A 27,687-nucleotide genomic window follows, 5' to 3' on the forward strand; every position below is an offset into this window, starting at 1 on the left:
TCTCATACCAGTTGAGAATCTGAAAAGAAATATGTTCTTTTAACATACTATATTAATAAAGAAACACCATCAATGGAAATGTATAGATTAGTCTTGTGTGGAAAGCAGGACCTTCTGCATCTCCCAGTGACTTTTTTATGACACGATTCTCTTTTCAGGGAAATTAAGGTGTAGCTTAAATTACTTCAGTCAAACAAATTGACGGAAGAAATGTTCAACAATAATTATGGAATAGAAAGACATAAAACTTCTATTCAGGACGTTCATTAGTTTCACAGTTCAGGACTCCAGAAGGTGTTCTGGGGAGACACCATTATAGGCTTTCTGGTATCTTGTCCCTGAATATATCCTACTGACAGCTGTTAGAAATGAGTTCTCAGCCTAGGAAGTCCAACTCTGTATACTTATTTGTTTCTTACCAAGCATATCAACATTTAACGTACTTTAATATTACGGATAATTTCACTGGAGGTTGACATGTCAACTGGCAAAACAGCAGTGGCAATGTTTCTCTCATACATGTTAAAGGAGATAAGAGAACCACAGAATAAAGGGAAAGAAAAAAAAATGCAGTTGCTTAAGAACTAATCAGAATTTGAAAATTGCAAAAAGAAAAGAACAATTGCTTAAAGGGAGAAATAAAAAAAAAATAGTTTTTTTGGCATCATATTAAAATATTTTTTTGGTCTTAACTTTTTAAGGTAAAATTCACCATATTCAAATGAAACAAGAAAATTAATTTGGATGTATATTTTTATCTCAAACCATGAAAGATCATTAAAGTTTCAGTCTTGCCTTCTAGTCTGTAGTCTAGCTGTTAGTCTGAAAGGGCGAGAAATTTCTCAGACATATGTTGAGACTACTAAGACTACTCCTACTCTAGTCTATTCCTGACTTGCCTAAGTATTAATATTCAAATATATTGAACTGTAAGCTTTTATGATCAATCAGACCTTGTACGTGTGCTGAAAGCTTTAAATCTATTCAGATTTCTGCATGATATACAATACATTTTCCATATACCATATTTGAACAAATGTTACAGAGCCTTGTTACTCTCAAGAGGTAGTATTTCACCTTGATATAAAAAACTATGTTTTTCTTTAAAAGCCACCATAATTATGAAAAACAAAAGAAGAACAAATTGCACAACTACTTACCAAATTATATATATAAAAAACAAACAAACAAATAAACAAACCCAAGTAAAATTTAAACCTGGGGACATCCTCCTTCATTACTTATTTACAAGCCTACAGATACTATATACTGGATATATAGTTACTACATACGCTACTATATAGTGAAGTAGGAAGCCAGTGAACATTTCCAGCTTCATAGTATCACTTGAATGGAATTAAAAACTCAGTATGTGTGTAAATAATAATACATTAAACGAAAATGTTTTAAAACTGCAGAAATACCTGAAATTCAATAAGATAACTATTTTTAAAAATACTTTCCTATTACTTGTTTATTTTTGACACTTCATCCATGCCTCAGCTTCTACATTTCTTATACTGCTGATTACCAATAAATCAAGCCTTTTTTCCTCATGGTAAGGAAATATACAGCATAAACATCAAAATTAACTATCCAAATCTATGAAACTGTAGTGGAAATAAGAAAATAAAAGTCGATCTGTTGAAATGCAACTCATCTTACAACATCCAAAACTTTCCACAGAGAACAGATTACATTACATTACAAGTTTTTAACTGTTTCCACAGGGCTGTGATTGTCCTTCTACATATCAACCAGGTATGTAGAAAGATACCTTAGGTATCTTAGGTATGAGGGAGCATTATATACTGATATATCTGTTACCATAGAATCACAGAATGTTTAATTGCAAAGGGCATTTAAAGGTCATCTAGCCCAACCCTCCTGCAATGAGTAGGGATTATATTACATAACATTATATTATACTATATCACATACCAATTAGTGATGAAAGCATTGTTTCTTGCACACATAGGAGAGAGCTACAGTGTTTGCAATGTGCTTGAATAAGGTTGCAGTTGATAACATGAAACTATGTGGTGTCATCCTGAACGGACTAGAATGGTTTGAAACAATGAAAGCACACAATGTCTTCTAGATATATCCAGGTTTTTTTCAACATTTTACCACTATGTACAGCAACTGTTTATTATGTCTGGTAATTTTCTATGTCAGTGTTGACATAGTGACTTACTTGTGCTGAGATCAGGGGTCATTTGGCCTCAACCAAAAATAACTTGTAAAGGACCATTCTTTCAATAGCAGTTGGGACAGCCTATAGCCCTTGTGCTTCTGTAAATCCTTTTGTGATCAGCTGAATCCAGAACATGGGGAAACGTAACTGTGATTTAGAGAAAGCTGGAGATCTCTTGGGGATCTTTTAGGGGTTTCTTAGGATACCTGGTAGCTGCTCTAGCAAATTATAAATCCCTCATTTACTCAAAGCTGTTGCTATACCCTGCCAAAGACATTAAAAGAACTTGTGCACCGCTACAAAATCTAGCTGATTAAGAGTGGGATTTGGGTTCATTAGGTTTTGGGTTCATCCAAATGTGTTCATTGCCATTTTTTTAAAGCTTTCCCAAATTTACCTTCACCTACATCTTAGCTTGTGCAATTGCTTTACTAAGTTTCAAATGTTTTTCTAGTTTGATCATAGCTAAGGTGACTAGTGAAACTAATACGACAGTTTCATGAAGCAGCAGTAGCAGTGCACACAGGTTATTTGACTTTGGCATCTGGCCCTAGAAAGAATTGTATGCATGCCAGCTAGAGTGGTCAGATTTCCTGGCTCCCACATTCAAATTTAAGAATTGAATTCTGATTACAGCCACAAAAGTGTATTATTTTCTGTCTTTCAGGTCATTTATTCAACACTACCACTGTACCAAACACTTGAATATCTCCCAAAAACTGCAGCTAGGATTTAGACAACATTTATTGATTATAATTCATAGCACTCATTTTTTCACTTTGCAAGAAAATGTAATTTGTTGTGAATCCTACCAGCTCTACCTACACAGAAAAACTGAACTTGACTTTCTGGCACAGCTTACTGTTAAGTAGGGGTTTTCTTTCTTTCCTTTCTTTCTTTCTTTCTTTCTTTTCTTTCTTTCTTCCTTTCTTTTCTTCTAAAAGATGTGCATACATATATCATGCATTGCACACCTATCTAATGAATTGAAGAGGTCTGATAATCCTGCCATGTAGTTATCCAAAATCTTTATTCTGTTTCCACAGTATATATTTTGCAGCTTTTATATCAACTTAATGATTCTTAACAAAAAGGAAAACAAGTTGGTTATAAAGTTTCATTTTTTAATAACATTGATTTCATGGTTTGCAAGTATTTTGGTTTGCACATGACAAAGATCTAGGATGGGCAAAAAACTTTGTGGAAGTGATATCCTCATTGAATTGAACATTTGTGACTTATTGTAACTAAAACCAAGTACACTAAAAGCATAACATTAAGAATAGTGTATGTCTTTTTCTTCCTCAGCAGATAGTGATATCCTGAACATAGCAGGTCTGTGCTGACTTATCTGAAAGTGATGGAGAACATAAATCATGATAATAAGTAGATATGGAAGGGAGCTGTTGAACTTCCTAACAATAAAGCATCATTAGGAATAGTGTTGTTATTGCTACCAATATATTTTTTGTTTTTCTTCTACATGCCATCAAGATGAAAAACTGCAGGATTCTAGGGCACCCTATATTCAGGTAGAGTCAATCATGTAGAAGTAGTTGTGCAGTTTATGACTTATAAAAAGGTTCACTTACCATTTAAAAAAAATCATATTGCTTGACCTAAAATGCAATTAAAAATTGTGAAAATCTGGAGTTCAACAATATTAGGTTTTCTGAGTGATGGCAAAAGCTGTTTTCTGGAGTTCTGGGCTATTGGGTTTTTTTGTTTGGTTTTACTTTATTTTATTTTATTTTTCTGTTCCTGATAATTTCAATGCCATGTAAGAAAACACTGTCAAACAAAACAGAACTATTTTTCTTGCAAAATATAGATTCTGATACTCTTCATGTTAAGCAACACTTCCTAGAACTTACAAAAGACTTTTCAAGAGTAACAAGAAACTTGTGTTACACATTCCAGCTATTCCATTCTACTAAAATAAAATAAAATAAAATAAATGTTTTATGTTAAATTACTTTTTTTTTTTTTAAATTACAAGTATATCAGCAAAGGAAATCCGTGTTTTCTGAAGACCAAGTCTTTCACTAAATACATAAGAGAAGCTTTGCAAATTTCTGTTACCATGAGAAATACAGCTTTAAACATAAACTAGTTGCAAACACAGTATTGTGATTATTGTAATAAAACCCAAATATTTATTCATAGCTTGTATAACTACCTACTTTCTAGATACCTACAAATTAGATACCAGCACTTCATTGATTTACACAAGATTTAGCTTAACAGAACTGCAAGTGATGCTTAATATTGAACACATTCTAACCATGCAAATGATTAAAGTTTAAATGACAAATAATTAAATGTAAATAGTGTTCAGTTTTAAACAGCATAGTTTAATGTTATTAGAATTGCTATAGTATTTAATTTCCTGAGCATCTTCCAGTCTAAGTAATCACCGTAGATGTGGAGTTACACTTCTGGACAACCCCAAAGGACTTGATTTTCATGACTTGCTTAAGGTGGGGTGGTGGTGGTGGTGGGGTTGGTAGCTGTTACTTAGACTATTTCACTCCAGAGCAAATTATTCCAGACTCTTTACAATCATTTTAGGAAGGTACTGATCCATGATGTGGTACAAAATATCTCATAATGTGTATATGTGCTATTTTCATCAGGCAAAAAGCCCTTCATTTTTAATTCTGTTGGAATAAAATCTATAAAATTCCAGAACCGCAAAGAGACAAAAGAAGAAGGAACAGATATGAAGGCTGGAAAACAAATAAAGTGTGTATTTAATTTTTAAAAAATTGGAGCTTCTGATCAAGTTAAACCCAAGAAAATTTAACAAAGCTAGTTCCAGCTCTGTTTTTTCCTTAACAAAATTCCATACTCACCATTTTAGTTAGTCCACTTTCTATTAATTAGAGATGCTATTTACATTTCTATGGTACTGAGCCAGCCTTGTCACATTCCACTGAAGTTCCTTTCTGCCATGGGTTAAAAGAACCAGGATTCTCCAAATCGGTTTAAATTACATGATTCTGTCTATTCACAAAATAAAAACATGCTCATAGGCTTTACCACCACGTACCTGGACTACAAAAAAAAAAATGACAAAAAAGGTCTTCTCAACACTGAATGAAAAGCAAAAACTGATGGTGAGTGAGCTTCTGCTGATGGTGAGTGAGCTTTCCTACATTTAATCTAATGGCATAGAGAGGTGGAAGTCTTGAAAAACACACAGATTAGAAATTATAGGGTTTTCTTAGTTCTGTGATAGAAAATAGAGCAAAATTTGATGCCTAACTGAAAAAAAAAAAAAAAAACCAAAAAATACAAAATTGAGGTAACTATGGCATTTTTTGGATATGTAATAAGAGGCCTAAAAGAAGTTTGACAAGTTGACTAAAGAAAATATTTTATAAGTTAATTTAAGACAGTAAAAATAACAGCACTGGCAAATGAAGGAAAATCCCATTAAAATACACAGCATTGACTGCAATATTCTGCAGTGTTTCTTAGAATCATGTCAGGCCTTGTTAACAAGAATGCAGTATGGCACACTGTTTAGATCAAACTTAACTGGTATCTTGGAATTTAGCATTTTAAAATGTGTAGCAAAATCCAAAAAGACGTCTCTCTACTCAGAGCCAGTACAATAGCCTTTCTGCTGTGTGCAGTCGTTGCGCACAAATTCTGAGGGAGGTAGCCCATGTCATTGCAAGGCTATGGTTAATAAAAGGCAAGCAGGAGAGGTTTCTGAAGACTGGAGGAAAGCAAAAATCACTCTTATCTTCAAGAATGGCAAGAAGGAAAATCCAGGGAACTACAGTCTGGTCAGCCTTGGTTCAGTCTTTGGGAAAGTGATCAAGTAAATAAACCTGGAAAACATTTAAACCTGGAAACCTATTAAAGAAGAAGTAGTAAACGTGGATTTGTGAACAGGAACTCAAGCCTGACCAATCTGATGGCCTTCTGTAAAGAAATGACTGACTTAAGGATAAGTGAATAGCACTGGGTGCTGTTTATCTTGACTTTAGTAAGGCTTTCAGCACTATCTCTTGTAACATCATCATAGACAAATTGATTAAATACAGATTACAAAAGTAAGAGACAAAGTGGACTAAAAACTAATTAAAATGCTGTGATCAATTGCATGAAGTCCAGGTGGAGGTCTGTCAATAGTGGTGCACCAAGTGGTTGATATTGAGTCCAGCATTGCTTAAGACAATCAGGAATGACCTGGAAAATGTGACAGAAGTGTACCCTTAGTAAGTCTGCATATGATATAAAACCAAGAGGACTGGCTGATAGACTGTGTAGTTGAGCTGTTATTCAGAAGGACCTCAATAAGTTACAGAAATCGACCAACCAGGAACCTCATCAAGTTTTACAGCACAAAATGCAAAGTCTTGTCCATGGTGATTAATGCTGCCATGCATCAGTACATCCTGGGGACCCACTGAAACAGATTTGCCTCATTGTTCTGGTGGACAAGAAGTTGAACATGAGGCAGCAACATGCAAGCCAACAACACCTGTGGCTGCATTAGGCAAAAGACTGTCAGCAAGTCAAGGGAGGTGATTCTTCCCCTCTGCTCAGCTCTGGTGAGACACGTTTGGAGTGCTGGATCCCATTCTGTCTCCTCAGTACAAAACAGACACCGGAGCAAGTCCAGCAAAGAGCCTCGAAGATGATGGACTGGAGCATGTGGCATACAGGGAATGGTCAAGAGGTCTGGGGTTGTTCAGCCTGCAGGAGAGAAGGCTCAGGGGAATCTGATCAATGCATATAAATACCTGATGGTGGGGAGTAAAGCAGAAGGACCAGACTGCTCTCAGTGGTGCCCAGTGAGAGGACAAGAGACAAAGGGCACAAACTGAAACACCAGAAATTAGATTTAAACATAAGAAAATAATTCTTGCTGTGAGGGTTGTCAAAGACTGGAAAAGGTTACCCAGAGAGGCTCTGGAGTCTCTGCTTTTGGAAATATTCAAAACCTAACATGATGTGGCCCTAAGCAACCAAACCTAGGTGAACCCTGATTTGAGCATAGGGAGCTGGACTGGATAATCACCAGAGGTCCCTCAGCTATTGTTATTCTCTTTTGCCTGCTCCAGTCCCTTGAGCTATTTGGTCAGCAGTTATGGGGAGATGCAATGTCTCTCGTATTCTGAATTACAGTCAGAAGCAGGAATTTATTTCTTTAATTATTTTAAAAGTAAAAAATAATTCAATAAAAGGCCCAAAAGTACATTACAGATTATCCCAAGGATTGTGCTAATGTATTGTGCTACATACCTTCAGAATTTTACAGGTTAAGAATTCTCTTTACAGCAATGTATTGCCTGAAACCAGAAATGTAAATTAAGAAATGGAAAACTTGTCACTGTTTCAATTCAGCCCTTGCAGAAGTCTATTTGGAATACACAATTTGTTTGAATTGACCACAACTTGAATTGCTATGCTTGATATTTCTTTTGTATGCAAAAAGGACCTTTTCATAATGAAACTCTGATAAATCTTATTTTGGAAACACAGTAGATGATGGCAAATATTCCACTTTAGATATTTGAAGAAATGAATAGAAATCATGAAAATCACTGGACCTTAACATTATGAAAAAAGAAGCCTAAAGCTATTTTAAAACTGCAGAGATGTGGAGTTTAAATCCATTGATCAATAGAACAATGATTTTGTTATAGTAAGAGGAAAAAATGTTTACATTGTGTTGAATACTTTAATATTTCATTTGTCTATTTCGCCTTTACAGAAATTGATATAATACATTCCTACATCCCCAGATGACTTTAAAACTGTTTGATAGTTTCTCAGGAATATGTACCTGAAATCTGACACATACCAATGGATCCATTTTGTCAGGTTTGCATATAACCTGAAAAAAGAAGAAGAAAAAAATGTCTTTAGAGGAAGAAAACATACTGTTCTTTTATAGGCTCCATGGCTGCCTTTCAAACATCCCCTAAGGATAAACAAATTTTCTGGATCTATTTCATTTTCCCAAACAAAGAAACAGAGAAAAGGTCTTGCTATTCAAAGCATTAAGTTTCCTGTCTAAATGGTAGCATCAAAAACCTATGTTCGCTCAAAGATAGATGCCTTTCATGAAGAAACATACCCCAGGAATGATGACGTTAATCCCAGAGCATATGACTTGTACATGCCCTTTTGCATGGCTCAAGAATGGCACTAAAAACTTGATTTTTCCTGTGATACCATGATTTTCTCTCATTTAAACTTGTTTTGTGTTCTAATCAGCTGTCAGTCATGATTACATACAGTGAAGTAATTTTTAAATTACAGAATAAAAATCATCACAATGGGATATATGTGAATATTACCACTGATTTTCAAGGTTGGTAGGAATCTGCTTTACAAGTCTTGCTCTTTAAAATACTTTTGGGGCCCTGAGTTTACCAGTAGCTCCGCAACCACACCCCCCTTCCCAGCGTTTTAGCTCCCTATGTCCAAAGTCCCCTCTACTGTATTGCAGTTTTGTAACCATGGACCAAAATGCCGTGGCAACAACGAAGTTGTGAGAAAGAGCTGCAGGGAGCCTTATCAGGAGCTTCCCTCCCTAACTGGAGAGCTGCTGTTTGAGCTCTGTCCTCTAGCCCTTGCCTGAGCCATGCTGTAGGTGCACCACACCTGGCCTCTCCTGCTGGGACTCACCTTCCCTGGCTAGCCTGACTTCCCAGCTTGTCACTAGGGTTTTGTCTTCATATGGGTAATTATTCTTGTCGGAGCAGCACATGGTCTATGAAATGTATTTATATCAACCCTGTTTATCATGCCTAGATTTTTAACCATTGTCTGAGCTGAGCTAATAAAAAATGAGACTTCAAATGTTGCCCAGGTTGCCTTTTTACTTTGTGGTTGAAATTCAGAATAAATTATTAGAATGTCAAGGATTTTACAATGTTCTCTTTAAACAGGTTTTTAGAATAACCTTGATACTGTATATATATTTTAAACTGATATTTTCCAGGCATTCTTTCACGCTCTAAAATACTGTCCTTTAGAAAGTTACTTTACCAATAACAGGCTCATAAAAGCATGAACACAATAATTCATTTAACCTTACTACCTGCAGCCTTTCCTTTTAAAAACATTTTCCCTCCTCTTCCCTTCCATTTCCTTCCCTTGGTACTGTGTTCTTTGGCATAGTCTGCAAATCCCTATACAAGTGATGTTTTGATTGCTGTGACTGCAGCATTATCAAAACCTGGGGGTTTAAAGGTTCACAGCTAGATATTAAACTGTTTTACTACTGCTTTGGGTTGTTTGTTTGTTGGGGTTTTTTTCACAGAAGAAAAGAGGACTAGCTTAGGCAAGGAGCCTAAGACTAAAAGCTTGAAGTTTAATGAGATCAATCTGTCATTAGTTCCCAAGAAATGAAAAAGCATCTGAATCCATGAAGCTGTGAATTGGGCATAAACCCTCTGTGAAATAACAAAACAAGTACTGTGGAAGTTTAAGATGTTGCCATTGCTGGGGTTCTGCATGTCTTCCTCTGAAACATCCAGCACTGGTATACACTGGTGTAAAAAAATAAACAACAACATAGAATAAATAAAGACTGCACCACACCTGCACTTTCTTTGTCTGAATGAACTGGGTTTAGTGATTGAATCTGCAACACGTTTAAACATTTCAGAATAGGAAGAGAAAGTAGCTCAAATGTGAATCGAGATTATATACCAGAAACTACAGCAGTGTGATCTGAGATGGCTCTGTAAACACCCTGGGCAATTACAGCTTAGGGGATGTCTTTAAGGTAGCCCTCCTTAGCATGTTTATGAGAGTTGTGGCCTATGCTCATAGATCTGTGTAGACTGTTGGGCCATACATTGAAAAGTCTTAAAAAATTGGGGAGGGAGTGTTTGTGTTACTGTCTGGTGAAGCACAAACATGAAAAGGTGTGGCGGAAATAGTTTCTTAGTGAATGTGTGTAGTTCTTACTAAAAATTATTAGAATGTTGTGTTAGTATTTGGTATTGTCTCATTGCTAGTATTTATCTAAATAGAATTTGAAGGGTTAGTTTTTGTTTTATTACCAAAGAGAAAAGCTGCACACAGCTATCTTCAAAGCAGTTCGATTTCATTATCAGTAAAGCTGTAATTACACTGGCTCATTTAACCCTACATAGTTAGACTATTAGCTTCGAAAACTATTTTGGCTTGCTTTGTTTTGTTTGTGTTTTTTTAAAAAAAAAAACCAAAACTTGAGAAAAGGGAAACATTTTTTCCCTACTCAATGGAAAAGAAAAAAACATTATATGTCTCAATAGACTTCATGCTCATCTCAAGAGAAATGTGTAAATACCAAAGCAAAATGTATTGTTTCAGTTATCCTACAAAACCTCAGCCTAAAAGTCTTGTAGTGAAGCCTCGTGGCAGATTGTATGTCATAGATCACAAACCATTTTAATTAGATTGATTCAATACCTATTTACAAAATTCGATAGCAAAATGGCTATTGGTTACAGTAATGAAAAATTGTGCCCTGAACTGTTTGTAATTGAAGTATTTTTTAATGGAAATTATGAACATGATCCTAATTTTTCATGGAGCTCTTGTAAAAATATTTTTTATCTGTAGGGTCACAGTTCTTTCGGTGTATGTGTGTGTGTGCTGTGTTCATGATTTGAATTAATCACTGAATTGATGTTAGTGCTGTCACTTCTCCTAAATGATTCAAAATTGTTCAGCTGTGTGGCTGACTTTAGGACTTTTGTACTTTTTATAGTTGGAAACTTGCAAGTAATCTCTTTAAAGACATGAACACTTGCGAACACCAGCATCATCAAGCAAGAATTCTTTTGAAGCCTAACCACAAAATGTTACGAAAATACTATTTTCTCCTTGATGTCATGTTAAATACTCCCTTGTTAAAAAGTATAGACCTAATCTCAGCTGAGCCATGGCTTTGATCTGAGACCTGGTTTTGTTCAAGTGACTCAAAGTCTGCTAGAAAACCGACAAACAACATCAAAACTTTTTACCCCTAAACGTAAAAATTGCTCTTGTAAGGGAGCTATATACTAGGCAGCTTCCTGAGCATTGATCTATGATAAGCTCAGATCGAAAGACAGCCTTTAGAGGAATAGCAGTAGTATCTTTTTTCTTTGTGGAAAAGGCTCATTGATATAAGTCAGTCAAGTGTAAGTGACTTTTTCTAACTGAACTAATTTTAGTGTATCCTCCAAAAAAGAAGTTATGCAATAATCTGAAATTCTGAAAGGTAAATTTGCACCACTATTTCTAGAATAATGTTGATAACATTTCAATTTTATAAGGTTTTAATTTTTCAGTCATATTTAAAAAAAAGAGCATAATACAGCATAGTAATATCTTGGCAAATATAAGAGTTTACTTTATATAGTATGCAAATCAGTGAAGCTCACAACTGAGCTAAAGGAAAATATAGAAAAACATTTCATTTTTCACAGTCATTTTGATTCCTGTTTCTTTCCATAGATAATTTTTCTTTTAATTATTATGTTATCTTAATTTTACTAAAACCTAAAATAACATATACATACCAGATCACATTATTTCTGTGTTTCCCCATGTGCTTCTGCCCAGTTCACAGGGAGAAAGACTTAGAGAGGTGGTATTAAAAGACACTCTAGCATGAGTGTTCCAGGTAATCTGTGAAACATTTGTCTGTTTTTATTTAATAATGATCTTATTTCTTTGTGCGTTTCAATCACCAAAGCTTCTTAGTCTTTGCTAAACAGCAGATTTCTACAAACTAGTATAATTCCATTAAAATCAGTAGAGCTGTTCCTAATTTACATTTCTTGAGATCAAATCTAATTGCCATTGATGTTGAAAGTAACACCTTGCATTTGTATATTGTGCTTTACTTGCAGATCTCATACTGCTTACAAATGAGATATCTTCATAATCATTTTACAGATAAAGTAATTCAAACACAAGAGTAATTCAAACACAAACATAAAAGTAGTGTAAGAGTGGAACAGAAACATTCACTTACTCTCTTTCAGTGCACAAGAAAAAATGTCCTTCCATATTCTGGAATAATAAATAAAATATTGTTTCATATTATGACTAGTTAGCTTGTACAACTCATTTGAACAGCATATAACTGAAGAATAGAATTGGTCTGGTTTCTAAACAGGAATTCAAGTTTATATATATAAAATAGTAATCAGAACTAAGAAACATTTAAACAACAATCAAGAGTGTTGGAAAGGATAAATAGAAACTGAATGAGTTTACTTGAGATCAAAAAGAAATTTTACTTAGCTGAAGAATATATTGTTAATTCACCCTGCCCTTTTCTTCCCAGCATGGTATGAAAACCATCTCATAGCTGCCTGAACAAAACAAATACAGTCATTCATCCTACCGATGACCCTTCTCTAGGCTAACATGTAAAAGCAAGTTCTGATCATAGGAGCTGACAAAATGCGGTTTCCTTGAAGGCTAAATAAGTTGTGCAGAGCAGTTTTGAATCTTCAGAGTAAATCTCTTTGGGGATTTTCCCCAGTAAATTCGGCACTCACTATATGCCAAGTGTATGTAGGTACTGATGTAACCTATCACTTCAAGCACTTACATTCACAATTTTGTACCAAAAATATTTTTTAACACTACCGTTCCATTTCTGTCAATCTACTACAGTGCTAAATCTGCATGACACCCAAATTTTCTTCAACAAAAAAGTCTTTACAGTCTGTACCCTGTCTCTCAAATCTTTCTCAATGCTGTGGTGTAACTCAGCAGTGTAGAGGCTCAGAAACTACATTCTCACATCTCTGGTTCTTCTCTTACCAGTGTTTCCAAGTTTTTGTGCTTGTGCATCCAAACACATGCGTACAGTGTACCACATCCAGAAATAAAGGCACGTTAGGGTTTGTTAATCACACCAGGGGTTCTCTACAGCTAAGGAAACATCCACATTTATAATTACTCACTTCCAACAGGAATGTGAACATTGGTTTCACAGTAAATATACTACCCTTGAAGAAAACTTCGTACATGGTCCCAAAGATCAAATTTCTGCATTGTTGTCTCTGTCTTGTATTTGAACTAGCCTCAGAAATTTCATTAATCTGGTCTCACTAGAAAGTCAAGAGAGGTGACTTGCAACTACAGTCCTTCCACATGCTCTAGTTTACCTTTTAAGGCAAGCTAATAGCAGATGATCCCCTCACCCAGACTGCCTGGGCAATAATAATTTCTTTAATTTAATTGGAGCACAGGCTACCACAGAAGCATTAGATTGTTCCAATAACAGGAATGTCCTTAACATGCCTAAAAAAATACAAAAATTACAGAGAGAGGACCTGTTCTCTCCTTATTCCTCTTATTTACTTGCTCTGATATTGGCTTGTCAATATCTCCAGCACAATTCCCAGACTGTCCAGGTTTGTCAAGTGACTTAATTGCATCTGATAACACAATAACATGAGCCAGCTGTGACTCACCTTGCATCATCATGATCTAGCTCTTTACAGACAATTTTGAGAAGGTATCGTTGGTGCCTGAAATTTGCTTGAACAAGGGCTGAGAGAAAAATAACATGGAGCATACAAGTGATTTCCTAAAAAGAAGTCTCAGTTAGTCATCTGATCAACATTTTGCCTATGGTAACACTTAGGTTTTTCCTACAATTGCTTGTAGGTATTGCTAACAAATCCCTGAAATTCAGTGTGTTGCCAGCTTGAAGTAAAAGGATTTGACTGCTCTAATGAGTTTGATAGGTTCATTTTTTCATTGCACTTACAGGTATTTTACCCCAATTGCTGCTATAAAGAAGATGCTATACATATAGAAATTGTTTTTCTCCCACTCAAAAAAGTAATAACACACTTCAGCAGGCAAATTGAAACATGAACAGAAAGATCTCATGGTTGATTGAAAATATCTGAACTTTGATCTCTTGGATTCTATACATAGATATATACTTTCCTTATGACATTTTGCTTTGTCTTCCATCCATAGTATCTCTAATTTTTTTATAATAATACAGCATTAGTAGGTAAACCATATCATGATCTTGATGTGGGTATTAATTGACTAGACGTGTTTCACAGATTTGGTTTTGTTTACTCAACAAAATTTTTGATTGCTGTATTTCATGAGCAACCTTTCATGAACAACACAGAATTTTGAAAGTATTGGGAAGCTGAAATATTTCTCATAGCTTCTCAAAAGTACTTAAACATTGAGATCTAGTTCCCAACAATTGACTGGTAACTATGTACCCTGGATCTTTCAATTTTGTGCTGATTGTAAACCAAAGGGTCTGAGTGTCAGGGTCTTGAATACCTTAATAGCCCTGACCAGCCTCACCTGGGCATTTCCCCTCCCTTTCATGGGCCCAGGGGCTTCATTTAAGACAGCTGGGGGGACTTTAGTTCTAGTTTGAGTTGTGTTTTATTTGTGCTGGTTTCCAGTCCTTATTTGTGAATAGACCTGGAGTCAATCTGAACAGAAAGCCTACTTTTACTTCTGCTTACAACTTCCTCTTTGTACAAAATGGACTTTGGACCAACATGGTTTGTTCCTTTGCCTTGTCTGGTGCTGCTGATGTATGTCTTTGCCGGCCCTTAGTTCTGCCTGCTGCCTTTGGTTCCTGTGGGGCTGTATCTTCCCCGGGAGGGCGTGATCTGCCCTGGGATCTCCACTGGCTCCTGGCTTGCTCCCCTCTCAGGGCAGTTCAGCTGCTCCCTGGAACTCAGACATGAGTGATTTATTTGTGCTGTACAGTCAGAGTCCATATGCCTGTCTGAATTACACTGTTGATTAATTTAGTATGTCAGTGTGAAATAAGAATGTTTTTCACATGTGTCAATTAATTTATCTGAATGCTACTCATGCTAACACTGGAAAGGCCAATGTCATGGCTTACTCTCTTGTAAACAAATGGCAGAATTCTTACTTTGAGTAATTCATTAGCCTGCTACCATGTCTACTTCAAGAGTCTCCTGGAGTCATGGCTCTCTGGTTCAGAATAACATTATTTATCCCAAAATTAACTTCTGAGATCACATGGGAATAAAAAGTTAAATGTATCATGCAGGAAGGTTTTGTGTACTTATATTTTCTCCTCGTGATACCAATGAAAGCAGTAAGATACTTTTCCATTTATTCTGTGTTAAAAAGCAGAATTTGCATGGGATGTATACCGAAGAAATAATAAGACCTTATGAGACCTATGAGATCTGTGAGTGTTCATCTTGTTTTATTACATTCTTGATTAGATTTGCCATCTAGTTAACTGGCAACATGGAGAGGTTGCACGCAGCACTTCTGCCATTCAAGCAACATGCTGTGTACCTCTTCCCGCTTTCTCCTAGTCCATCAAAATGCACTAATGAGATGCCTTCCCGTTGCCCACTTCTCAGTACAGTATATGTCTCACAATAGGGAAGTTATTGAAGAAAATAAGATATCACTTTTAGTTCTTAAAAAGACAGAGAATGGTAATGTTTTCAGAAAGTGAAAACCTCATTTTGAGTGGAGTGAATATTTATTTTAATGAAAACTCTTAAAGTAATTTGGCAGGATGGTAGCAGAAATGGACTTTAATAAGTTTTTGGGGTTTTCTTCCCCTTGTTTTGATTGGTGGAGTCACTATTGTCTCTAAAAGTGAGAATAACAGTTTCTTGCCATTTACAGAGGAGTTATCTGCCTCCTCATGGGAAGTCTTCTTCGGAATGGTTATAACAAGACAAATGGGCTTATGGGACACTATGTCCCATGGGAGTTGTCAGACTTGAGATATGGAAGGCAGCTCAGAAGGTGACTCTTCCAGAGTTTGAGAAATTATAGGTGTCACAGTTAAGAGCATTCTTTGAGAGTAACCAGTCTTTCTGGACTAGGTCATCTAAAGAATAGGGGATAGACATTGGAACCACTTCACAGAATGTTACAAGTGGCTGTTCCCCCGCTTTTCCTCTCTGTGATTTGTGCAGGAACGATGCTGCAGGTTTCAAGCTACAGGCCTCTGATGAATTGTGTAACTACTGCTCTGGATCCCTCATCCTTCCTATACACTTCATGAGGAGCTGCCAGCAGCCTAGAGTCCTTTTCTCCTCTTTGTCCCTGGTGTTTGGTTCCTTTTGTTATGTGAAAGGTGGTGATTCTTTGCCTGTGAAACAGGTGTGTTTCATGGGGATGGGATTTATTTTAGTCAATTTAATGCAGTAAGTCTCTTCTGAAAGCAACTTGATGTTCCTATTCACCCTTCCCTAAATTCCTTTTCACACCTCCTTCTGTTAGTTGGAAAGGACAACGTGAGGAGCTACCTCTGTGAACTGCCAGAAAATTTTTTGCAAACCAAGTGTGGGAGAAATCACTGATGCACACATACTCTAGTACTTTAAACCAAAATCTGTTTTTGCAAGATTACTAAATTGAAATACAATTTTACATAGATTTACATGATTTACACAGTTAAAATACAGCTTTACTAAAAAAAAAATAAAAAAGGTTAAAAGTATGCCTTCAGTACTAACCTCTGAAATAATGTATTAGCTTGAAATTGTGTTTTTTAATGCTTTCTTTGATGTGTTATAACGGAGCTGCTGAATTAACCCCTGACTCTGAAAATATTAATTATTCTATTCAGTCAATGAAGATACCTGACAGATATTAGCTGGTGTAGCAAAACATGAAGAAAAGTCACTAATATAAAGAAATGATGATATTTCTTCTGTTCCATTGATTTCTGGCAATAATACACCACTGCTATGAACCTTAAATCAGTGTGGAAATCAGAATATTGCACACAATATTGGTATTATTTTAAAAGTATTTCATCTCCACACTGAGAAGAAAGCACTTGATATTGTTCCTTCTAGCAGAAATTTTACACAGAGTACCTCAGGCTCAAGGCCTATAGTTTCTCATTTTTCTATCCCAGAGTCAGTGCAGTTTCTACTGTCTTTTAATTATATACTTCAAAACTCTCTGTCCCTGACTCTGGAATCCAGGAATGAGAAGCTGCTGGAATTTTTCATATGCCAAATAATTAGTATGATACTAAACAGCTATATTCTGCTATATCATATTTGAAACAGGTTTATCAATTACTTTCATGGATATTCATGAAAGGGGAAAAATTAAAAAAGCACTTCAGACTTACCAGTGTATTCCAGGTTCTTTAGGAATATGTACTGATCAGTCTCCAAAACAATACTTTGCTTGCTGTTCCATCCATGCTCCGAACCCCATTATCCCTAGCCTAATTCTGCTACAGTTTGGGGCTTTGTCCTAGCATAAGGTCTTTGACACTTTCAGACAGTTGCTTTACAATGAATCCCATATTTGATTGGCAGTCCTGGCCTGAATGGCTGAATTTCAGTGCTTGTCTCCCTTTTAAGCCAATCCTATGTCCTCCTACTAGTCTCCTAATTTGTTTTTTCTTTCCAAATTATGCATTCCAAATTATTCTCTTCTTTTGATAAATTTGCTCTGTATTTCTTAGACCAAACAGCAGCAGTAATAGGACTGAGCTAATTTCTCATTTCTTCTTTCATATTTTGTATCCAGAAGAACAGTGGACACAAAAATTGAAGAGCAAATAATCTAAGCTGGAGGGCAGATTTTATTTTTTATTTATTTATTTTTATTATTTTTTTTGCAAATGAATTGTCAGGTACTTTAGGGACCAGGCAAGTCTCTGCTTAACATCTACAAGTTCAGATTTTGCAAAGGTGTATAACTTAGCCAGGTTCTTGCAGATTTTCACTGAAACAGCAAATGTCAGTTGCAGAATAAACTAGGGCTCTAATCCAAAGCAGTGAGGTAAAATAAGATTTCACAGAGAAACAAATAACCGGTTATTTTCAATGAGAACCAAGCAATATATGGCCCTGATTTCTTACTCTTGCAAACAACTAATTCACCAAAGCTGACATAAAGAAGAAAAATTCACCAAAGGGGCAACAAATACTCTGAGTGAAGTAAAAGTTGAAACGAGATACTTGTTTTGGAGCATTTCACCCAATTATCAAGATAAAAACAACTAAAAAACAATTTTGCTATGAAAACAGTCCTTTTATTATGTATAGAATCTTTTAATAGAATACTACAAATCTGTGCAATAAGAAATGTTTGCAGGCGCTTTATTTTAATTGCTATCAGACTTTGCTGCAAATACGAGTTAAAATAATTCACAACTTTAACAGACAGACAAGAATTGTTTCTGTGGCAATATGAATGAAATAAAAAGAATGTGTGAAGTGAAAGCAACTTAAAAAACACCAACAAAACTTAAAGATCCAAGAGAAATTTTGAATGCAGAAGATTCCTGTACTATAACTAAATTCCTTTTGAAATGTTACAGGAAAGTACATGTTGTGTAACGATCTCAGATGGCTTCTGTTTTACATTCAGAGCACAGTCCCCTTCAGCTTGTATATATTCAGCCATTTTGAATAGTGATTTTAGAAGTATTTAAGCAAGTCTAATACTTCAAATAAGAAGGTTAAAGAAGCCTGACTTTCAGTACTTTCTTCATGCAAACTATTTTATTTTAATAATAATGGGACAGTTAGTTGTATTTAAAGCATTCTGTGGCTTACTCAAGCGCATAATTAAGTAAAAGGCACCAGAAAGCAGACATCTAGAGACCAGAAAGTTGTAAGCAGAGCAGTTTATATGGGACTTCTTTTAACTCCTCTGGAGTAAGACAATCTATTTTTGTGTTTTCATGTTTTTTGAATGTTGTAATTTTTAGTACTTCAGGTCTATATTTTTCTTTCTTTTTGTGCTTTATGGAAATTATAAGTTATTAACAGAAAAAAACACTTTGTGTCTCAGTGTAAAAAGTTTGGGGAGATAGAGAATTTTTTTTTCTTATTTAAAGAAAAAACACAGAAAAGTGTACAGAGCAGCTAGATGGTGATGATAGCAAGAAAAAAAAAAACAGCTCTGATTTGTGAATAAAGTGAGATACTTGATGAATTTAACTGACAAACTTTGTATAGTTTAATGACAAAATGAGTGAGATCATTTAGGAATAACTATGATGTTGCATACAAAAGCAAGTAGCCAAGGCAAGAAAATGGAGTATTTTCTGAAAGCAGAATCATGATAGTACAGCAACATTGTGAGCTGTTCTAAAAAAATAGTAATGGAATAACAGGCACCGATTAGCCATTTATGCTGGTGGTATTAACACTATTTCTGATATAAAAAAAGGACAATAGTAAAATTAATTTGGGTCAAAACCAGTTTAGGAAAATAAGATAATATAAACTGGTATAATGCTGGAGATTTCACCATAAAGTCAAAGAGATAGTTTACGCATGGTCAGATTTGTATCTGTTAAAAACAACCACAACAAAAAGCATTAGAAAAGTAAATACTACTAAAACTATGTTATAATTAAAGGCTTGGCATTCTTCACTATCAATTAAAAATTGAAAGATAGTAATAACTGTATTTCAGATGTTACTGAATGAGATAGTCACAACTGTCATGGAAATAACACAAAAGGGGCTTTTAACTTATTTTAGGAAGTACTGACAATTTTAGACAAGGTCATTGTAGACTTTATGGAAGAGCTAATCACAGAAAAAAAATTGAACTGAGTAGTCATCAGCTGATTGTGTTCAAATGGAGTCTCTAACGCTTGGGCTTCAAAACCCCAAAAGCATTGGTCAAGGAAGAGAGTTCATTAATCAGTTCAATAGACTGAGGAGATGGGGATTCAAATGCTGAGGCTTTCTGGACTTCTTTTTCTATAAAATCCAAGACGATATACCTATCTGTAACCTGAAGCAATCATAACTTGGTTGGAGTGTTACATCCAGCTGAATGAACAAACATCACAAAAAGGATATTAAGCATTAGCAACGAGTCTACAAGCATAACAGAAAAGAGATGTCTTTCATATGACACTAGACATTTATATATTGTAACAGTATACTTCTCTACCCAGCTGTAACTGTACTGCAACCGTACTTCCTATTTCCACTTTCCCTTTAACATATCAATAGTTTTGTGGTTCAAAATACTAGTTCTGTTTTGCTTAATATTTCAAGCCATCCTCTGTCCTTCTGCTGTCATTAATATTCACACTTCTAAACAATAGGACTATCAGAAATTTGGAAAAGGTAGTATGGGCAGAAGATAACTTGTAGGTAAGCTTAGATTCCATGGTGAAATGTTAACTCCATTGAAATCACTAAGACCAGAGAAATCTTTTGCATTTTCCCATACTGTCTGTTGAACTCAAATGAAAAATTCCTCATGGCTATGGGCTTTTATTTTTTATTAAATGTATACAAAGTTACTTTTTCATCAGTAGTGAGTAACAGTGTGTGAAAGAAGTAAATATAATAATATGCTCAGGGGTTTAGTTAATAAAATGGTCACACTCCAGAGCATTTAAGCAAGAATTTACAAAGTTAAACAATTCAATGATTTTATTTAATCCCCATGACACTAATGCAGAGGTCAAAGGGACTGTTATTTTCAGGGAACAGCCATGTTAGTACAAAAGCAAACTAGAGAAGTGCCCAGTAAGAAAAGTGACAATAAGAATAGAATAAAACTAGAGACAGAAAAATACTAGAGTAAAACAAGGAAATTAATTTTGAGATATAAGAAACAGAAAGAAAAGAGGTAGTTTCAATACCTAAGGAAATATTCACTGGAAGACATTATTTCAGTCCAGTCCCTACAGATAAGTGTTTCCATGTACAAGAACATAGTGTTGGAGAGCAGGATGGGAGTCCTCCATGGCAGCCACCCCACCAGCACGGCTCCTGTGCCATCCTGACATCCCTTGGCACAAAACCTGTGGGAGAACCACAATGGGAACAGGGCAGCATTATCCACTGCAAATTGATTGGGCTTGGCAGGCCACTTTACTGCTGTTTGGTATACACTGCACATGTTTAGAGATAAACATATGCCATGAAACAGTGCCAAATCAGTTACTTGCAGGTAAACTGTAATTTGTATGCTGATGTAGTAGAGGAACTGTAGGAGAAAAAGCAGCCAAAGCCATAATCCCTTCTTTATGCTATTTGTATGCGGTAAGTGCAGTATTCAGTCACATCTATCTGAATTACCTTAGACCACCTGTAATACCAGGTAAATTATACAATCAAATAACCTGAAAAAAATCAAAACTGCAGCTTAATAGTGGTGGAGTAGAGGAAGAAAATATGTAGGATCAGTAATACAGAACTGAGAAGAAACAGTAAAATTAAGATCCTAGGTAAATTTTTCCTCAACCATCACTAGTAACTGTAGTATAACAACCAGTAATACTGAGCCAAATTATATTTAACAGATTACCTGTAGATAGCATGCCTGAAAACATTACAACAATGTATTAATGACCTAACAGTGAAAAATATTGTAAGATATAAATCTAAATTAGTTTGTCTTTTGAAACATTATCTAGTTGTCCTGGAGAAAGATTTGGTTCTTACCTTAAACCATGATACAAGATATATGATCCACAAATTACAGCTATGTTGTGGAACCTTACACAGGTAACATCAGAAATTTTCCTCACCTTGAGGACTGAAATACGCACAAGTCAGTAGAGCTATTTTGGTTGAAATCAATTTGCAGCATTGTAAATAATGAGAAAGGCATAAGTGAAGTGTGTGGCTTGGTTTATCTCTTTGTACTCAATAAAAGAGTGAGGCAAGAAGTTTCTGAAGAGCTTATCCAGTCTTCTGTCCAAGGCCATTTTTTATTGGAGAGCAAAAGAAAAAGGCATGGGGTGTTGTATCAGAAATTCCAATTCATCCAGCTTTGGAGGTTGTTGGTGGTCGTTCATTGTGGTGTTTTTTGTGGGGGGTTTGGTTTGGGTTTCGATTGGTTGGTTGATTGGGGGTTTTTGAGTATAATTGAATTCTGTCAAAAAGAATACTCTGGCTATGGGGGAAATGTTATTCTACAATTGCTGAGGAAGTTCCTGCAGTACAAACAGTTAGAGGCAAGCAAAGGTATCATGCCTATTTTCTTGGACACCCCTGGATGTTCAAGTTATCTATAATGCTGTGCTTCTATGCATCTCCAAAAGTGTTTTTAGCTGCATGGTCTCTTCTACCTAAACTGGAACAAAATGGGAACCATCTATAAGGAATTTACTTAACATTACATTATACTGAAGTCACTATAGTGATCCCTACATACCCTTCAAAACCCCAAATAAGATGCACTAATGCCTTCCTTAAAAAAAAAAAAAAAAAAAAAAAAAGTTGCCACAGATAGAGATGTTCCTGGTGTTACCTCTTTATGTAATATAGTCATCTGTCTTTTAACCTAGAGAATGAATCAGGCAGGTTTATAGATCTCTGTTGGAGAGACAGACAACTCACATTTATAGATCTACAAAGGCTGGACTATTCATCCTTCCAGACTCTAATTACTTCAGGACAGTGTCATACTTTTGTAATAGACCAGCATATAAATTTCTGGTTAAGCGAAATTTCAGGAATGTTCCTGTGCTTTGCCTTCCTGTTTGGCAAAACTGCAACCAGAACGCAGCTTTTGGTTGTTTTCTGGTTTGGTTTGGTTTGGTTTGGTTTGGTTTGGTTTGGTTTTCTTTATTCCATTTCCCTTTTCACCTTCATCAATTCCCATCCACACTTGTACTGAGATATTTTGATTTCCACAGGATCCTAAAAACTAGATGTTGTAACAGTTAGTTGATTTGGGTTTGGTTTTGTTGTTTGGGGTTTTTCCCCACTCTCTTTTTTTGGGGGGGTATTTATCAGAAAATCACAGTAAACACACAATTTGAACATGGTTTTCAGAAAGTTTGGGTGAAAGAAGACATGCCCCAAAAGAGAATGCCTTCGACATTTACATTGATCTTTCAATTATAATTCCCAACATCTAGTTACAAAATTTTGGCACCAAAAAAAAAAAAAATGTATCTGTTCATTTACACTGCTTGCCTTTGAACAATTTCCTTAGGGCAGTGACTAATCAAAACAAAGCCTCAAGGAGGTGAGGTAAGAATCTCTCCTGGACTGCAAACAACTGCTTTCATGGTTACACTGTAATACTGCTTAGCTGTGTTGGAGCTTCACAGAATGTACTTGCTGGCACTTTGGGGGATACAGTTTTCAACTACTCAGGCAAGGATATTTCCATCAGTTTGATGTATGAGAGCAAACAGAAACGTATTAATCTCACCAGTCCTTGTGACAAATTCTGAATTAAGAAAAGCTAAACAATTAATGGCAAACAACATATTAATTTTATTTCTTTCAGTTCCAATTCAAAAATAGGTGGTTTCATATAAAAAAATCTGACTTTTGTTGAGGTTACCAGGAACTGTAATATAAACAAAATCAATGTTTAGGATTTGACTTACAATTATAAACATACTTTATGCATGCAATCTAAAAAATTTTCATCTGCTCTTAAACGCAAAATAAGGCTTCAAATCAGTACACACTTCCACACCTGAATACTACTACTACTACAACTATTATTACTACTAAATACTATGTTTCATTCTAGCTAGAGCATATTAAATACTAAGATAATATGTTATTTTTTATATTTGCTCTTTAATCTGAAGGAAATTATCTACACTGAAAAATACAAGGAACAGCTTCAAATAAACACTATCAAAATAAGAAAGTCAAGTTACAGGGCTGAAGAGAAAGGGCAACAAAAAGCCCAGGCAAAAGTAAAGTACCAGTTGAAGGATTTTTTTCCGTTTCCTTAAAAAATCCAAAATATTGCCCTGACCTAAAACCTAAACAAGCAAAAAAACCAAAACACAAAAAGCAAAACCCCCAACAAACACACACACCCCAACATATAGACACTGTTTGAAAAATACTTGCATTTTATAACTTAAAATAATTAATTGTATTCAAAAGTTATTGAAGACGATTTCAGGAGATCTGTTTTCCCACCCCCTCTGGGAAAGGTTGCATTGACAGGGAGTGAAGATTCACCATTTCCATAGGAACCTGGCAAGCTGGAGTATCAGAGTCTTAATAGAGGTGGTTTAGGATCATCAGTTATGAAAAAATATGTTTTTAATGCAAAATAATTACATGATATAAGAATTCTAATGGCTGAAGAAAATATCTATATAATTACCAGCTGGCTCATAAAGGCTTTTTATACTGATCCTTTGATAAACTTTTATGATAATCCTTTAGAAATTGTTCTGTGTACTGATAAACCATGGAATGGAAGAAAGGTTGCTAATTTCAGTTCTAATACACTGAATATAGGAGGGTGCTAACATTCAAAAAGAAGTTTTTACTTTCAGAAGATATCACACACGGATGCCACCTGCTGTAGGGTGTTTCATGGGGCTTTTGTCTGCCATTTTTCTATGTATGACAAAAGATGGAGTTTTAGGGTTAGATTAATCTCTTTTCTCTCCCTGGAAGATCTGACCTGGTCAGTAAACTAAAAATGTGAATCAGCTTGATTTTTTTGGAGGGATTGGAAGGAACCGTTGTGCAATAGGCTTGAAATTGAAATGTGTATGAAAGAACTGAAAAGAGGATATTTTTCAGTATTTCATATTTTAAAACAGGACTGAGAGGACAGGGGTAATATTTCTCAGTTTTCTGGCTTTTTGTTTTAAGCCTTGCTTTGACAGCTCATATTAAATACAGCCTTTCTCATTTAAATATAATTTCTATGAAAAAGGTCTAATGCTTTAGTATGTACTGCCTCACTTGCAAGGGGGAGAACAGCCTGCCATATGTATCTAGAAGCAACCAGCATTCCCCTTCCCCCTGTAATTAATACAGCTAGAGTCCTGGAGTTTATTCTATAATGTACTGACATGAGCTAACATATAAGCCTCTACACTTCAGAGCAGCCAATTATACCTGCTGACTGTCTGCTGGTAGCCATGGTATCTGCAGGCTTTGCTGGTTGTTCTCACAGCAGGCTCGGAGCTTAAATAAGCTCAGACACTGGCTCAGCTAGTTCAAAATTCATACTGCTCTGGCTTTTGCAGAGGGATCACACTGATACTCATTAGGGACAGAAGTGCAGGGCTGTGGAGCCCAGAGGTCTTTGTGCTATGCCAAGTAGTCTTCACAGGAACAGGAGGGATATATTTTTCTTAGTCTTGTGCAGATGTTTCAGCAAAATTTAGCAAAATTCCAGAGCTTTATTAATGCATCTGTTCTTCATCTATATTTGGTTTTATCCTGTGTCTGATTATTTGGTGGAAAATGTCTGCAAACAATGTATGCTGAAGTTAAAAGATACTGCTTCTTTCCCTATGCTGTGGGTATAATTTCATTTGAGAAAGCAAAAGAAATAAAGTCAAAGCACTCCAATCTATTATTAATCACTGCATTTGCACAGGTAAACATAATCAGCCAAGCTCTCCCTGTCATGTCCTCATTCTTGTTTCATGTGTTTGTAATTTGAAAAAGACACCTTTGGGAGGAAGGTGACTCTATCTTCAGTGTCAGTTAAAGAGTATAAATGAATTATTTTCTAAGTCCGATGGTAAATCATTTAGGTTGGTGTTTTTAAAAGGATTTTAATTATTGAATACTAATAGATGCACAATTTGAGCCAAGAATTCCCCTTCACTACAAGGATTAAACATCCAAAGGAACAAATTTTTTGTGCAAAAATAAGGAAATTTACCTGTGGCTGGTTAACCTTAATTCTGAACACTGGCACTGCCCCATACAGAGAAAGCTGAAATGTTTCCAGGTAGCGGGTGCACTCTGTACTATTCTGCAATCTGTTCCTACTGGATAGCCTCTGCAGAAGTGTAATTGAGAAGCATTAATGCTTCTTCCATAGCTTCATCTTTCTGCCTAAAGGAGTTTTTCATTCAAGTGTTGGCTGTGATGTTCCATTAATGTCACTTCTGAAGAGAAGAATCTGTCTCTTTCTGAACTGCAGTTTTCTCTTACCTCTACTAACTGAAATTCCTGTTAAGATTAAAGGTGTGCTAACTGGGACCTCTTTTTCTTGCTTAGGTCTCAAAAGGTTCACTTGTTCTAATACCTAAACTGTTTACAAACCTTATTACAAAATGTTAAATATCTACCCCAAGAACCATAAGAAAGAAATTAACACAATTTATTTTTGCTGAGTCTTATTTGCCCTAAACACAGTTTTTGAAAAAGTGCTTTTTGACTACTATTGTTTGTCTAAAAGTGGTAACATTATTCAGAGGGGCATATTTCATCCCTCAAAAGTCTATCCAAGCTCCACGACGTTGAGCTTTTTTTCCAAAGAAACTACAATCTATTGACATTGTGTCATTGACATGTCCTTGAATATAATTTTTCCTCCACCAATTCAGTTAATGTTTACTATGCTGTACTAACTGAAACATAGAATAATAATGTACATTTCCAGTGGAATAGCTAAATATTGAGTTACAAATGTTCAAAGCATACTAGCTTTCTGCATCAGAAATATAATATTGCTCTAATGTTGTATTTTTTTCATTTTCTACAAAATGCTAGTTTCCCCAGTTGTCAGATTCTATCAAAATTTTACCCAGTCCTGAGATGTTACATGCTGTCATTAAAAACTCTTGCCTCTGTAATCAGGTAAGTATGTCAGAGCTTCAGTTTCTCTTTAGAAAGTTAGAGTAGGGTTATGCATAATTAAGCTTAAAAATGAGAAGACAGCAAAATGTTTTCCTGGTATGTAGGTTTTATAAAGCATAGCTTTCTTGGCCTTCTTGATTGACATGAATTAGTAAGTCTATTCAATTTAACGAAACATTTTCTTTACTACTTCAAATATTTTTCTTTCCTGAGACTGTGGTAACGCAATGGAACAGGTTGGCCATAGCAGTTGTGGATGCCAAATCCCTGGAGGCGTCCAAGGCCAGGTTGGATGGGGCTTTGAGCTGCCTGATCTAGTGAAAGATGTCCCTGCCCATGGGGGGGGGGGTGGAACTAGAAGATCTTTAAGGTCCCTTTCAACCCAAAGCATTCTATGATTCTATGATTACTGTAACTTTCTAAAAGCCCAATGGGGTCGAGGACAGCATGCATTGTACCAAAACATGCCTGTCACAGTAATGCTACATAGAATTCCAGTAATGTTCCTTCATTCCAAGTGCAAATATAAACCCTACATATGATCATGTGTAAGCAACTTTTCTCCAAATCAAATCTTGTGAAGCAGGTAAATTTTGATTATCACAATCTGTGAGTCATTCTGTTTCCTGTAATATTACACTTTCATTTTGCATGGTCCTTTGGGACAGTTTAGTCTGTCTCCACCAGAAGCTCAAAATCCTCATAAAATACTAAGTCTTAGTTCCCTACCATGCTAAGCACATGCTAGTACCAAGCCCAGCACCGCAACACACTGGAAGAGAATTATATTGCACTTACATGTTGAGATCCTCTCTGGCATTAGAGCTTTCACAGATTCCACAACAGCTGAAAATTATGTGTTTTTTCTGCAGGAAAACAGACAAACAAATGGACTGGGTATAAGAAAGTTTTATGTGTGAGGAAAAAAATCTTTGGGGGAGAAGAAAAAAGTAAATATCTGAAGAATCAATAACTTTGCAA

The sequence above is a fragment of the Falco rusticolus genome, chromosome 6, assembly GCF_015220075.1.
Source record: "Falco rusticolus isolate bFalRus1 chromosome 6, bFalRus1.pri, whole genome shotgun sequence".
Classification (NCBI taxonomy): domain Eukaryota; kingdom Metazoa; phylum Chordata; class Aves; order Falconiformes; family Falconidae; genus Falco; species Falco rusticolus.